The sequence below is a fragment of the Schistocerca nitens genome, chromosome 1, assembly GCF_023898315.1.
Source record: "Schistocerca nitens isolate TAMUIC-IGC-003100 chromosome 1, iqSchNite1.1, whole genome shotgun sequence".
In the NCBI taxonomy this organism is placed as follows: domain Eukaryota; kingdom Metazoa; phylum Arthropoda; class Insecta; order Orthoptera; family Acrididae; genus Schistocerca; species Schistocerca nitens.
Window position 1 is genome coordinate 1206243713 of NC_064614.1, and position 12773 is coordinate 1206256485.

Genomic DNA, 12773 nt, shown 5'->3' on the forward strand with positions numbered 1-12773 from the left:
TTTGAATAAAATCTTTGTCCCGCCAGCCATTTCTTCAAATTGGGGAACAAATAGTAATCCGAGGGAGCCAAGAATAGGGGGGATTTTAAACGAGTTGGAATCCTATTTCCATTAATTTTGCGACCACAACTGCTGAGATGTGTGCTGGTGCATTGTCGTGATGGAACAGGACTTTTTTGCTGTCCAATCGCCGGCGTTTTTCTTGCAGCTCGGTTTTCAAACGGTCCAATAAGGATGAACAATATGCACCTGTAATAGTTTTATCTTTTTCCAGATAGTCGATGAGAATTGTCTCTTGCGAATCCCAAAAGACAGTCGCCATAACTTTTCCGGCCGAAGGAATGGTCTACGCCTTTTTTGGTGCAGATTCTCCCTGGGTAACCCATTGTTTAGAGTGTTGTTTGTTCTCAGGAATATTGTAATGTATCCATGTTTCATCCACATTGACGAAATGACACTTAAAGTCGTGCAGATTCTGCCTGAACAGCTGCAAACCATCCTTTCAACACTTCACACGATTCTGTTTATGGTCAAGCGTGGGCAATCGCAGAACCCATCTTGCGGATAGCTTTCTCATGTCCAAATGTTTATGCAAAATATTACGAACTCGTTCATTCAAGATGCCCACAGCACTAGCAATCTCATGCACCATAACTCTTCTGTCATCCATCACCATATCATGGATTTTATCAATTATTTCTGGAGTCGTAATCTCCACAGGGCGTCCAGAACGTTCACCATCACTTGTGCCCATATGGCCACTCCGAAAATTTTGAAACCACTTATAAACTGTTCTAATCGAAGGTGAAGAGTCACCGTAATGCTTATCAAACTTCTCTTTAGTCTCCTGAGGCGTTTTTCCTTTCAGAAAGTAATGTTTAATCACCACACGAAATTCTTTTTCGTTTAGTTTTTGACAGTCACTTGACTTCCTTGATTCACACCAATGCCAAACACAAAGAAATAGACCAATATGGCCGAAACTTGGTGTGCGTTCTTTCCAAAGCTGCTGCCAACTAAACATGACCTCTATACTCGCTGGTGGTGCCATCTCTCGGACTTTGCACGGACTTTTCAAACGCCCCTCGCACTACTAGTGTAGTGAAGCTCAAGCGAAACTCCAAAGAAAAAGGCGCGTTTTTCGAGATATGGTCGTATAGGCAACTATACGAAATGCTATATATTTGGTGGTATACACGATCCGCATCTTCAGTGGCCTGTAGGCTATTACAATGAGAGCCATATAGACCTGAACAATTTAAGTAATCGTAACATTTGAACCAATAATGGACACATTTTCAATTTTGGGAGATGATAACACATAACTGGGAGTTTACCAACATACATGCATAGCAAATTCTGGAAGTGTCCTTGTGAGGTACCCCTTAGCTGCAGATACTTTATTCCAGGTTTGCTATTTCACTTACATGAAGTGAATGTATCAGCACTGCAGTACGACAAACGAGCAAGCCGTAGATTCCCACGCTAGCAAGCAGAGGCAGTTGGCCATCTGTCGCTTTCATTGCCAGTGGGATGAGAAGCCGATGCAGAAATCGCTCATGACGTCAGCAAAGAGATACGTAGGGTAAGTACATTTGTTCTGGAGCGAATCAAGTAATTGTTATTAACAAGTATTTGCTATCAAAAGTTTCCTTTTGCCTCTCTGACATTAGGAGGAGTCTTCAGGGCATAAATACTGGTTCAAATGGCTCTAAGCACTATGGGACCTAACATCTGAGGTCATCAGTCCCCTAGACTTAGAACTAATTAAATCTAACTAACCTAAGGACATCACACACATCCATGCCCGAGGCAGGATTCGAACCTGCGAGCGTATCAGCAGCGCAGTTCCGGACTGAAACGCCTAGAACCGCTCGCTCACAGCGGCCGGCTGATGAATACTATCTTTCAGTATTTTTCATGTGACGTTGTAAAAGACAATGGAATTATTGAATAAAACATCATTTCAAATCTTATTAAAATAGATTGTTTTATCACAAACCTTATATAATCTTACATGATTAACAGAGACTGAAAATAAAAAATATAAAAATTGTAGTTTTTCAATTTTTGCTTTGTTGTTTTACTGTTATGCTTCAGGAGAAAATTTTCATTCGTAGAAACATTCAGAGCATAAAAAATTCGAAGCAGCACGAGCAACGTGTGAAAGCACGTATAGCACAGTCATATTTTTGATGGATAATATAATTAGAAAGACAGTGTCACGATGTCGTGGTAATTTCGCGGCAGACCACGCATATCGAAGCATTTTGCTCAAAACTGAAGCCTGACACTGATTACGGATCAAGGTGTATATTTTAACTGCACTGAATCTGCTTGTTATTTGCCTTCGCCGTGATGAGAGTAGTATAATTCTGTAATCGATGAATATAATTCTTCACCAGTGAGTAAAATTATAGGTTGCAATCTGTACACACCGATTTACAGGATGGTGGAATTACTTTTAAAGAACGTGTCGGGTTTCCAATTTCATCGACAAACAACCCATCACGTAAGGAGGGATCGTTTTGTCTACCCAGTCCGTCAATAACCGTCAGATGATAGACAGGTCTTGACAGATTCGAGGAATAACTTTGTCACTAACTTATTGGTAGCGGTTTTCTGTAGGGTGTTAATGCGTGTCAAGTGTGAGATAAAATCTATTTTAGTAAGATTTGAAATCTTGATTTACTTCGCATTAATTTCATTGCTGAGATTCCAGACAACGTGTAGCTCCCCTAAGGGGCCCCCTACTTGGGAGCCTGTAGCTAAATCTGACATTACTTCCATTTACTTGCATCAGCCTTCTTTTTTTTTTCTTCTTTTTTTTCTGTCGCCCTCTCTTGGCCAACTCTTGTTTTCTTTGACCCATACGGTATCAGATTTCGATGCCTGAAGGTGTCTTTCATTTCACTTTTCCTTTTCTAACGGTGAAAGCTTGGCAAAGGCTCTTAGCCTGTTCAGGCTGCCGATACCTAGTCAGAATCAAAACTCTGAGAAACATCCACTGAAATTTGATGAATGGATCAGGTCTCGAAGAATTCAAGGCAGCTCTGCCAACAAACCCTGCTCCCACGTCCAGGAAGACATGAGTCGTGTCACTTCTGCCTAATGCATGGCGTATAGTGGTTGTACTTTAGCCAACGGGAGAAGATGAAAGGCGTGTTTTCCGGCACCTTTAAACGACCAGAATATGCTGGCTAAGGAAGATAATCCCTAAAGAAAATCCTGGTCCTTCTAGAAAGTGGGATGAGCACATGACTGGTAACCAACTCTCGGAAGACACTCACTCCTTATGCTACTAGTATAAGGAGCAGCCATGGAAATAGAATGATCTCAAAAATAAGTTAGAAAGCTGTGAAAAACGACAAACGAAAATGGATCAACGTATATATCAGAGTAGCGACCTAGAATGTCAGAGTAACTTCCCAGACATAGAACTACGAAATATACTAAGAGACATTAATATCGATGCTGTAGCAATCACAGAAACAAATATGAAAGTGACAGGTACTAAATATGTAGGCAATTACATTATGTTGCGTAGTGGAGCCAACAAAATGAAGGAGCAAGCTAAGATGTTGCATTACTCTTGCATAACAGATGGAGAAAAGACATCAAATATTGCACATACATGAGAGAAAGAAGACTCATAGTTAGAATGAAACTGAGAAGAGCCAACGCCGCCATTATAAGTATATATGCAGCTGAAGAAGAAAAAAAGGATGAGTCTAGAACCTTCTATAAAGAACTACAGAAAACTCTGAATAAATACAGTGCTACTGATCAGATTATTATGATGGGTGACTTCAGTGCCAGAACAGGAAATGTCCCAATAACGAATATTATGGGGACTTTTGGAGACCCGATATGTAAGAAAATGGAAAAAATACTAAGTGATCTTACAACTTACAATAATCCAATAGGCCGACCGCGGTGGCCACGCGGTTCTAGGCGCTGCAGTCCGGAACCGCGCGGCTGCTACGGTCGCAGGTTCGAATCCTGCCTCGGGCATGGATGTGTGTGATGTCCTTAGGTTAGTTAGGTTTATGTAGTTCTAAGTTCTAGGGGACTGATGACCTCAGATGTTAAGTCCCATAGTGCTCAGAGCCATTTGAACCCTTTGAATAATCCAATAATAACAAACTCACTTTTTAAGAAAACAGATGTACATAAGTATAGTAGGGCCACCAGAGGTTCAAAATGGTTGAAATGGCTCAGAGCACTATGGGACTTAACTGCTGAGGTCATCAGTCCCCTAGAACTTAGAACTACTTAAACCTAACTAACCTAAGGATATCACACACACCCATGCCCGAGGCAGGATTCGAAAATGCGACCGTAGCGGCCGCGCGGTTCCAGACTGAAGTGCCTAGAACCGCTCGGCCACAGCGGCCGACCCAGTAGAGGTTTTCGATCAATAAGTAGAGGTTTTCGATCAATAATAAACAATAAGCTACCAGGTTAAGTAAGGGATACAACAGTTTATAGAGGAAAAGATGGGGATTAGACAACTTTCCGTTAATCTGCAGATCTTTTCAGGAAATGGAAGAAAATGACAAAACAAATAAGTAACTAATAAGATCAAAGCGTTTATGAAGATTACTTGCTGGAAGAGAACAACATCAAACACCTTTATCAAAGCAGATTGAATCAAGAGATAGAAAACTTGCACACTAAAGATAACAAAGACGAAGGAAAAATCTAAATAACGTGATGTACAGGGGATTTTTTCCACCTTGTACAAACTTATGTCCGGAAATGCATCGTTTCCAGGCTAGAGGACATTTTTCCAGTCATACTTTGTTACAGAGGCTGCGATGTAATACGCGCTATACCACGCAGTCACAGTTAAGTATGTGTTGAAAATGGTTTCTATTTGCCTCAACGCATGCGTGTGTGTGACATAGCATGTTCTGTCTTACATGTTCACATCAACGAGGCTGCATCCGAACAGTGTCAAAGGCAGCATGAATACGCTGCTCCAGTGTCTCCACATCTGGAATGGGCTCTGCATACACGATACTTTTGAGATAGACACATAACCAGAAATCACACAGTTTGAGACAAGGTAAACGAGCAGGCCATGCAACTGGACGCCCTGTCTGATCCATCGACCATGGAAGACACGATTGAGATTTGATCGGGCGTTAGCGGCGAAGTGGGCTGGAGCACCATTCATGTGCCGCAGAACCCTTCGAATCATCAGTGGCACTTTTTCCAACAGGGGAGGCAAAGAAACCCGCAAGAAACGCGGACAGTTCCGACCTGTTAGGCGACTGGTGTTCGAACATTTCGGATACGTGCTTCATGATTTCCTGCTTCCTGAAACGACCATGTCTCAGACAAACGGCCATACACTGTTGCAAACACTGAAAGCTGTGCTTATTGTCGGCGTGGATAGGGCTTCTGATACAACCTTGCTGCCCGCCGCCCGTCGCCATTTGCCTTTCCGTAAGTAAACACCATGTGGGCAAGCTGTCGATTCGAATACGGAACCACTGTGTACAACGCTGTATCATATCCACTACAAGGTGAATCGGCAAGAGAAGTGATTCGGACACAACATTACCAATTACTATGGCAGGAGAGGGTGCTAGGGCATGACGTATGAGGAACAGTACCACCCTCCAGGAAGAAACCGTGCATAGGCCTACTATAACAGTGGCTGCATGGAAAACATGTGCATTTCCGGACGTAAGTTCATTAGATCTTTTTTGTTCTGTATGCTCTCACCGATCAATCCCTAGAGTTTGTTCACGTTGGAAAAAAATCACCCTGTATAGAGTAGAAAGAGAAGCTCTCGGTAAAAAGAAAAAAATAAGGAAAATAAAGGGCTTAAATTTGGTATGAGCATATAAAGAAAGATGTTAGAAAAAATAGGATGCATATTTAAAACACGTAAGCAATTACGCAGACGAAAATATGCAGTCTTACAAGGAGAGAAGAGATATTGCTAAATGTATAGTAAGAAAGGCACACTAGTATCATTGGGATAGATTTATTTCTAATACCGATGATGATGTTCAGAGAAGACAGGAAATGGCCTATACGGTTTTAAAAAATTTAAACACAACAGAGAAACAGAATATACTAATAAAAAATTTGAGAAGAACAGTGGGTAAATTATTAAGAAGTATTATGGTATCGTCATACAGCACAAGAAACTGAAATTGAAACAATAGATGACACGGGATTAGATGAAATACAACCTGCCGAAATTAAATCTGCCGAAACATCACTAAGAGTAGAAAAGAGGAAGAGGTGGTATTAAATCTGAATTGCTGAAACGTGGAGGAATGATGCCACTTCTACATCTGTTACGTCCCTTATACGAATGTTGGAAGAGCTAAGGTATCCCCAAAGACTGGAAGATTGCCAGAGTGATATCAATATTTAAAAAAGGAGATAAAAGCCTATGCAACTACTACAGAGGAATTAGTTTACTAGACTCAGCATACAGATCTATGCTAAGATTTTGAACACAAACAAATGGATTTTTGGAAAGGATGCTCTACAATAGATGCAGTTTTCATTTTACAGCAAAACTGGTTCAGATGGCTCTAAGCACTAAGGTTCAAAATGTCTCTGAGCACTAAGGGACTTAACATCTGAGGTCATCAGACCCCTAGACTCAGAACTACTTAAATCTAACTAACCTAAGGACATCACACACATCCATGCCCGAGTCAGGATTCGAACCTGCGGCCGGAGCAGCAGTGCGGTTCCGGACTCAAGAGCCTAGAACAGTTCGGCCACAGCGGCCGGCCATTATACAACACATAATAAAAAAAAAACACGCAGACCGTATAATAAAGAAACTCACATTGCTTTTATCGGTTTTAAAAAAAGCTTTTGACAGTGTCAATAGACAGAAAATTTGAAAGATAAAGACGAAGCGCGGATATGCAGAACATCAAATAAATGCAACAAAAAGTATTTATCAGAACACGGCTTTCACTTTAGATCTCGACGAAAAAATGATTAATGAGATACCAACAAACAACGGAGTATGACAAGCCTGCTGTTACTCCCCAACTTGGTTTAACATTTTCATACATGAAATAATGCACATGTGGAAAACAGAATTTCAAAAATGTAGATACCTAGAGAGGACAACTCTTTTAGATAACTTATTATATGCTGAAGATACAGCGAGTCTAGCAGATAAAGAAGAGGACCTTCAGAAAGGAATTTACTTACTGAAACACATAACTGCGAAATATGACATAGAGATATCAACAGAAACAACTTAGACAATAGCTTCCATGTTGAAGTAACACATTAGAAACAAGATAGTGGTAGATAAAATATTTAAGAGCAATTAAAACACTTCAGTTACCTAGAACGTGCCGGCCGAAGTGGCCGTGCGGTTAAAGGCGCTGCAGTCTGGAACCGCAAGACCGCTACGGTCGCAGGTTCGAATCCTGCCTCGGGCATGGATGTTTGTGATGTCCTTAGGTTAGTTGGGTTTAACTAGTTCTAAGTTCTAGGGGACTAATGACATCAGAAGTTGAGTCCCATAGTGCTCAGAGCCATTTGAACCATTTTTACCTAGAACGTGAAGTAATGCATGGCTATAGAAATTAAGCTTAGTAAATTTAAATGTAGAACAAGTAACAGAAACCTTAAATACAAAACTAGGAAAGACATTCATATTAAACTCTAAGAAACAGTAGTAGACCCCCACTGCTGTGTGGGAGCGATACCTGAGTGCTTAGCAAGAAAGTCGTGTTCAGACACAAGAACTGATATTCCTGAGACGAGTGAAAGGTTGCACGATAGAAGACACACTAAGGAATTAAGTTATTATAGAAGAAGTAAAAAAAATTTCGGTCTGATTGATAAAACTGTAGAGTACAGGAGAAAATGGAACGAACACCTAAAAAGAATGGAGAGTGATAGACTCCCCTTAAAGGCTCCCCTTAAGGGTTAGAAAATATACAGGGTGTTTCAAAAATGACCGGTATATTTGAAACGGCAATAAAAGCTAAACGAGCAGCGATAGAAATACACCGTTTGTTGCAATATGCTTGGGACAACAGTACATTTTCAGGCAGACAAACTTTCGAAATTACAGTAGTTACAATTTTCAACAACAGATGGCGCTGCGGTCTGGGAAACTCTATAGTACGATATTTTCCACATATCCACCATGCGCAGCAATAATATGGCGTAGTCTCTGAATGAAATTACCCAAAACCTTTGACAATGTGTCTGGCGGAATGGCTTCACATGCAGATGAGATGTACTACTTCAGCTGTTCAATTGTTTCTGGATTCTGGCGGTACACCTGGTCTTTCAAGTGTCCCCACAGAAAGAAGTCACAGGGGTTCATGTCTGGCGAATAGGGAGGCCAATCCACGCCGCCTCCTGTACGTTTCGGATAGCCCAAAGCAATCACACGATCATCGAAATATTCATTCAGGAAATTAAAGACGTCGGCCGTGCGATGTGGCCGGGCACCATCTTGCATAAACCACGAGGTGTTCGCAGTGTCGTCTAAGGCAGTTTGTACCGCCACAAATTCACGAAGAATGTCCAGATAGCGTGATGCACTAATCGTTTCGGATCTGAAAAATGGGCCAATGATTCCTTTGGAAGAAATGGCGGCCCAGACCAGTACTTTTTGAGGATGCAGGGACGATGGGACTGCAACATGGGGCTTTTCGGTTCCCCATATGCGCCAGTTCTCTTTATTGACGAAGCCGTCCAGGTAAAAATAAGCTTCGTCAGTAAACCAAATGCTGCCCACATGCATATCGCCGTCATCAATGCTGTGCACTATATCGTTAGTGAATGTCTCTCGTGCAGCAATGGTAGCGGCGCTGAGGGGTTGCCGCGTTTGAATTTTGTATGCATAGAGGTGTAAACTCTGGCGCATGAGACGATACGTGGACGTTGGCGTCATTTGGACCGCAGCTGCAACACGGCGAACGGAAACCCGAGGCCGCTGTTGGATCACCTGCTGCACTAGCTGCGCGTTGCCCTCTGTGGTTGCCGTACGCGGTCGCCCTACCTTTCCAGCACGTTCATCCGTCACGTTCCCAGTCCGTTGAAATTTTTCAAACAGATCCTTTATTGTATCGCTTTTCGGTCCTTTGGTTACATTAAACCTCCGTTGAAAACTTCGTCTTGTTGCAACAACACTGTGTTCTAGGCGGTGGAATTCCAACACCAGAAAAATCCTCTGTTCTAAGGAATAAACCATCTTGTCTACAGCACACTTGCACGTTGTGAACAGCACACGCTTACAGCAGAAAGACGACGTACAGAATGGCGCACCCACAGACTGCGTTGTCTTCTATATCTTTCACATCACTTGCAGCGCCATCTGTTGTTGAAAATTTTAACTACTGTAATTTCGAAAGTTTGTCCGCCTGAAAATGTACTGTTGTCCCAAGCATATTGCAACAAACGGTGTATTTCTATCGCTGCTCGTTTAGTTTTTATTGCCGGTTTAGTTTTATATACCGGTCATTTTTGAAACACCCTGTAAGTGCTAAGGTAGAAGAGATAACGGAAGACCCCGGCAACAATGGGCATAGGCAATTTCGACTAATACCTGAAGAGGAGGAGAAGAAGAAGGACAAGATAATTTCATTATACACTCTAAGATTGAAAAGAGCGATGCAGCACGAAGAAAATACGCAAACTGGTCACAAATTGATATTGACACAAGTATCAACGGAAAACGCAAAATTGTTGGCGGCCGATGTAATTATCTGAGACGCTGCGACACAGTTTCACCTCGCAGCAGACAATGGTAGTAAACAGAGGACATGTCGATATCGGGCCATAAAGTCTTTGCAAATTTCATTCCATGTACTCAGTTGGACAGTAACTAGGCGTCGCAGGCGCACGAACAATACAGGGTGGTCCACTGATAGTGACCGGGCCAAATATCTCACGAAATGAGCATCAAACGAAAAAACTACAAAGAACGGAACTCGTCTAGCTTGAAGGGGGAAACCAGATGGCGCTATGATTGGCCCGCTAGATGGCGCTGCCATAGGTCAAACGGATATCAACTGCGTTTTTTTTTTTTAATAGGAGCCCCATTTTTATTACATATTCGTGCAGTACGTAAAGAAATATGAATGTTTCAGTTGGACCACTTTTTTCGCTTTGTGACAGATGGCGCTGTAATAGTCACAAACGTATAAGTACGTGGTATCACGTAACATTCTGCCAGTGCGGACGGTATTTGCTTCGTGATACATTACCCGTCTTAAAATGGACCGTTTACCAATTGCGGAAAAGGTCGATATCGTGTTGATGTATGGCTATAGCGATCAAAATGCCCATCGGGCGTGTGCTATGTGTGCTGCTCGGTATCCTGGACGACATCATCCAAGTGTCCCGACCGTTTCCGGATGGTTACGTTATTTAAGGAAACAGGAAGTGTTCAGCCACATGTGAAACGTCAACCACGACCTGCAACAAATGATGATGCCCAAGTAAGTGTTTAAGTGTTTTAGCTGCTGTCGCGGCTGATCTGGACAACAGTAGCAGACAAATTGCGCGAGAATCGGGAATCTCAAAAACGTCGGTGGTGAGAATCCTACATCAACATCGATTGCACCCGTACCATATTTCTATGCACCAGGAAATGCATGGCGACGACTTTGAACGTCGTGTACAGTTCTGCCACAGGGCACAAGATAAATTATGGGACGATGACAGATTTTCTACATATGTTCTATTTAGCGACGAAGCGGTAACGTAAACCGGTATAATATGCACTTTTGAGCAACGGAAAATTCACGATGGCTGCGACAAGTGGAACATCAGCGACCTTGGTGGGTTAATGTATGGTACGGCATTACGGGAGGGAGGATAATTGGCTCCCATTTTATCGATGGCAATCTACATAGTGCAGTGTATGCTGATTTCCTACGTAATGTTCTATCGATGTTACTACAATATGTTTCACTGCATGACAGAATGGCGATGTACTTCCAACATGATGGATGTCCAGCACATAGCTCGCGTGCGATTGAAGCGGTATTGAATAGCATATTTCATGACAGGTGGATTGGTCGTCGAAGCACCATACCATGGCCCGCACGTTCACCGGATCGGCCGTCCACGGATTTCTTTCTGTGGGGAAAGTTGAAGGATATTTTCTATCGTGATCCGCCGACAACGCCTTACAGCATGCGTCAGCGCATTGTCAATGCAAGTGGGAACATTACGGAAGGCGAACTACTCGCTATTGAGAGGAATGTCGTTACACGTATTGCCAAATGCAATGAGGCTGACGGACATCATTTTGAGCATTTATTGCATTAATGTGGTATTTACAGGTAATCACGCTGTAACAGCATGCGCTCTCAGAAATGATAAGTCCACAAAGGTACATGTATCACACTGGAACAACCGAAATAAAATGTTCAAACGTACCTACGTTCTGTATTTCAATTTAAAAAACGTACCTGTTACCAACTGTTCGTCTAAAATTGTGAGCCATATGTTTGTGACTACTACAGCGCCATCTATCGCAAAGCGTAAAAAGTGGTCCAACTAAAACATTCATATTTCTTTATCTACTAAACGAATATCTAATAAAAAATGGGGGTTCATATTTTATAGTCCGCAGCTCGTGGTCGTGCGGTAGCGTTCCCGCTTCCCGCGCCCGGGTTCCCAGGTTCTATTCCCGGCGGGGTCAGGGATTTTCTCTGCCTCGTGATGACTGGGTGTTGTGTGGTGTCCGTAGGTTAGTTAGGTTTAAGTAGTTCTAAGTTCTAGGGGACTGATGACCATAGATGTTAAGTCCCATAGTGTTCAGAGCCATTTGAACCATATTTTAAAAAAACGGAGTTGATATCCATTTGACCTATGGCAGTGCCATGTAGCGGACTAACCATAGCGCCATCTGATTACCCCCTTGAAGCTAGACAAGTTTCGTTCTTTGAATCTTTTTCGTTTGACGATTATTTCGTGAGATATTTGGCCCGATCATGATCAATGGACCAATGTATACGTAGATTTCAGCATTTGAGAGACGACGTGAACTTGGGCTCAAAGATGCTGGTTGGAGCAATCGGCAAATCACTTGAGTCTGAACGGGAGCGATGGCACTATTCGACGCCGTTGGCAGGAATGTGTGAAACATGGTCTTATACAGGCTTGAGAAGGAAGCGGTCGGCCTAGAGAGACGACAGAATGCGAAGACCGAGCAGTCGTCAGAGGGGGACGAGAGCCCCTACCCATCATTATTAACTGGTCCTTCAGTGACCACACGAAGCATTTATACGCTGCTCATAGAGAGTTAGGCTCAATGCGTTCCTTGCGCCGACTATCATTGACCACTGTAAACCAACAACACCCTTTGCAGTGGCCTCGGATGCATTCGGTCTGAAATCTCATTCATCGGAGTAGAATTGTCTGCAGTGATGAATCCAGCTTCGAACTGAGCCCCGATACCAGCGAAGACGTGTCTGGAGACTCCCTGAACAGCGGTCGGATACCAACCTGAATGTCACTCACCGTACAGCCCTACAACCAGGATTGATGTTGCCGCTTCATTTCATAGTAGGACGCCTTTGGTTGTCATCCGTGGCATCTCTACGGCAGACCGGTACATCGATAATGTTGTACGTCCCGTTTTGTTACCCTTTCTCGGCAAGCTATACTGGGCTTACTTTTCAGCGGGATAATGCCTGCCTGCACACGGCATGTCTTCGTGCCTGGCATACCCTACCTCGATCACAAGGTCACTGGATATTCCCCCAGTTGAGAATGTTTGGAGCAACGGGATTTTAAGGATC

General features: G+C 42.8%; 1 protein-coding gene across 1 annotated transcript in view; it reads right to left on the reverse strand.

Moving 5' to 3' along the window:
- Nucleotides 1-12773, reverse strand: part of LOC126233522 (glutamate receptor ionotropic, delta-2-like) — a 198045-nt gene that overhangs the window by 161256 nt on the left and 24016 nt on the right. The window lies entirely within an intron of this gene.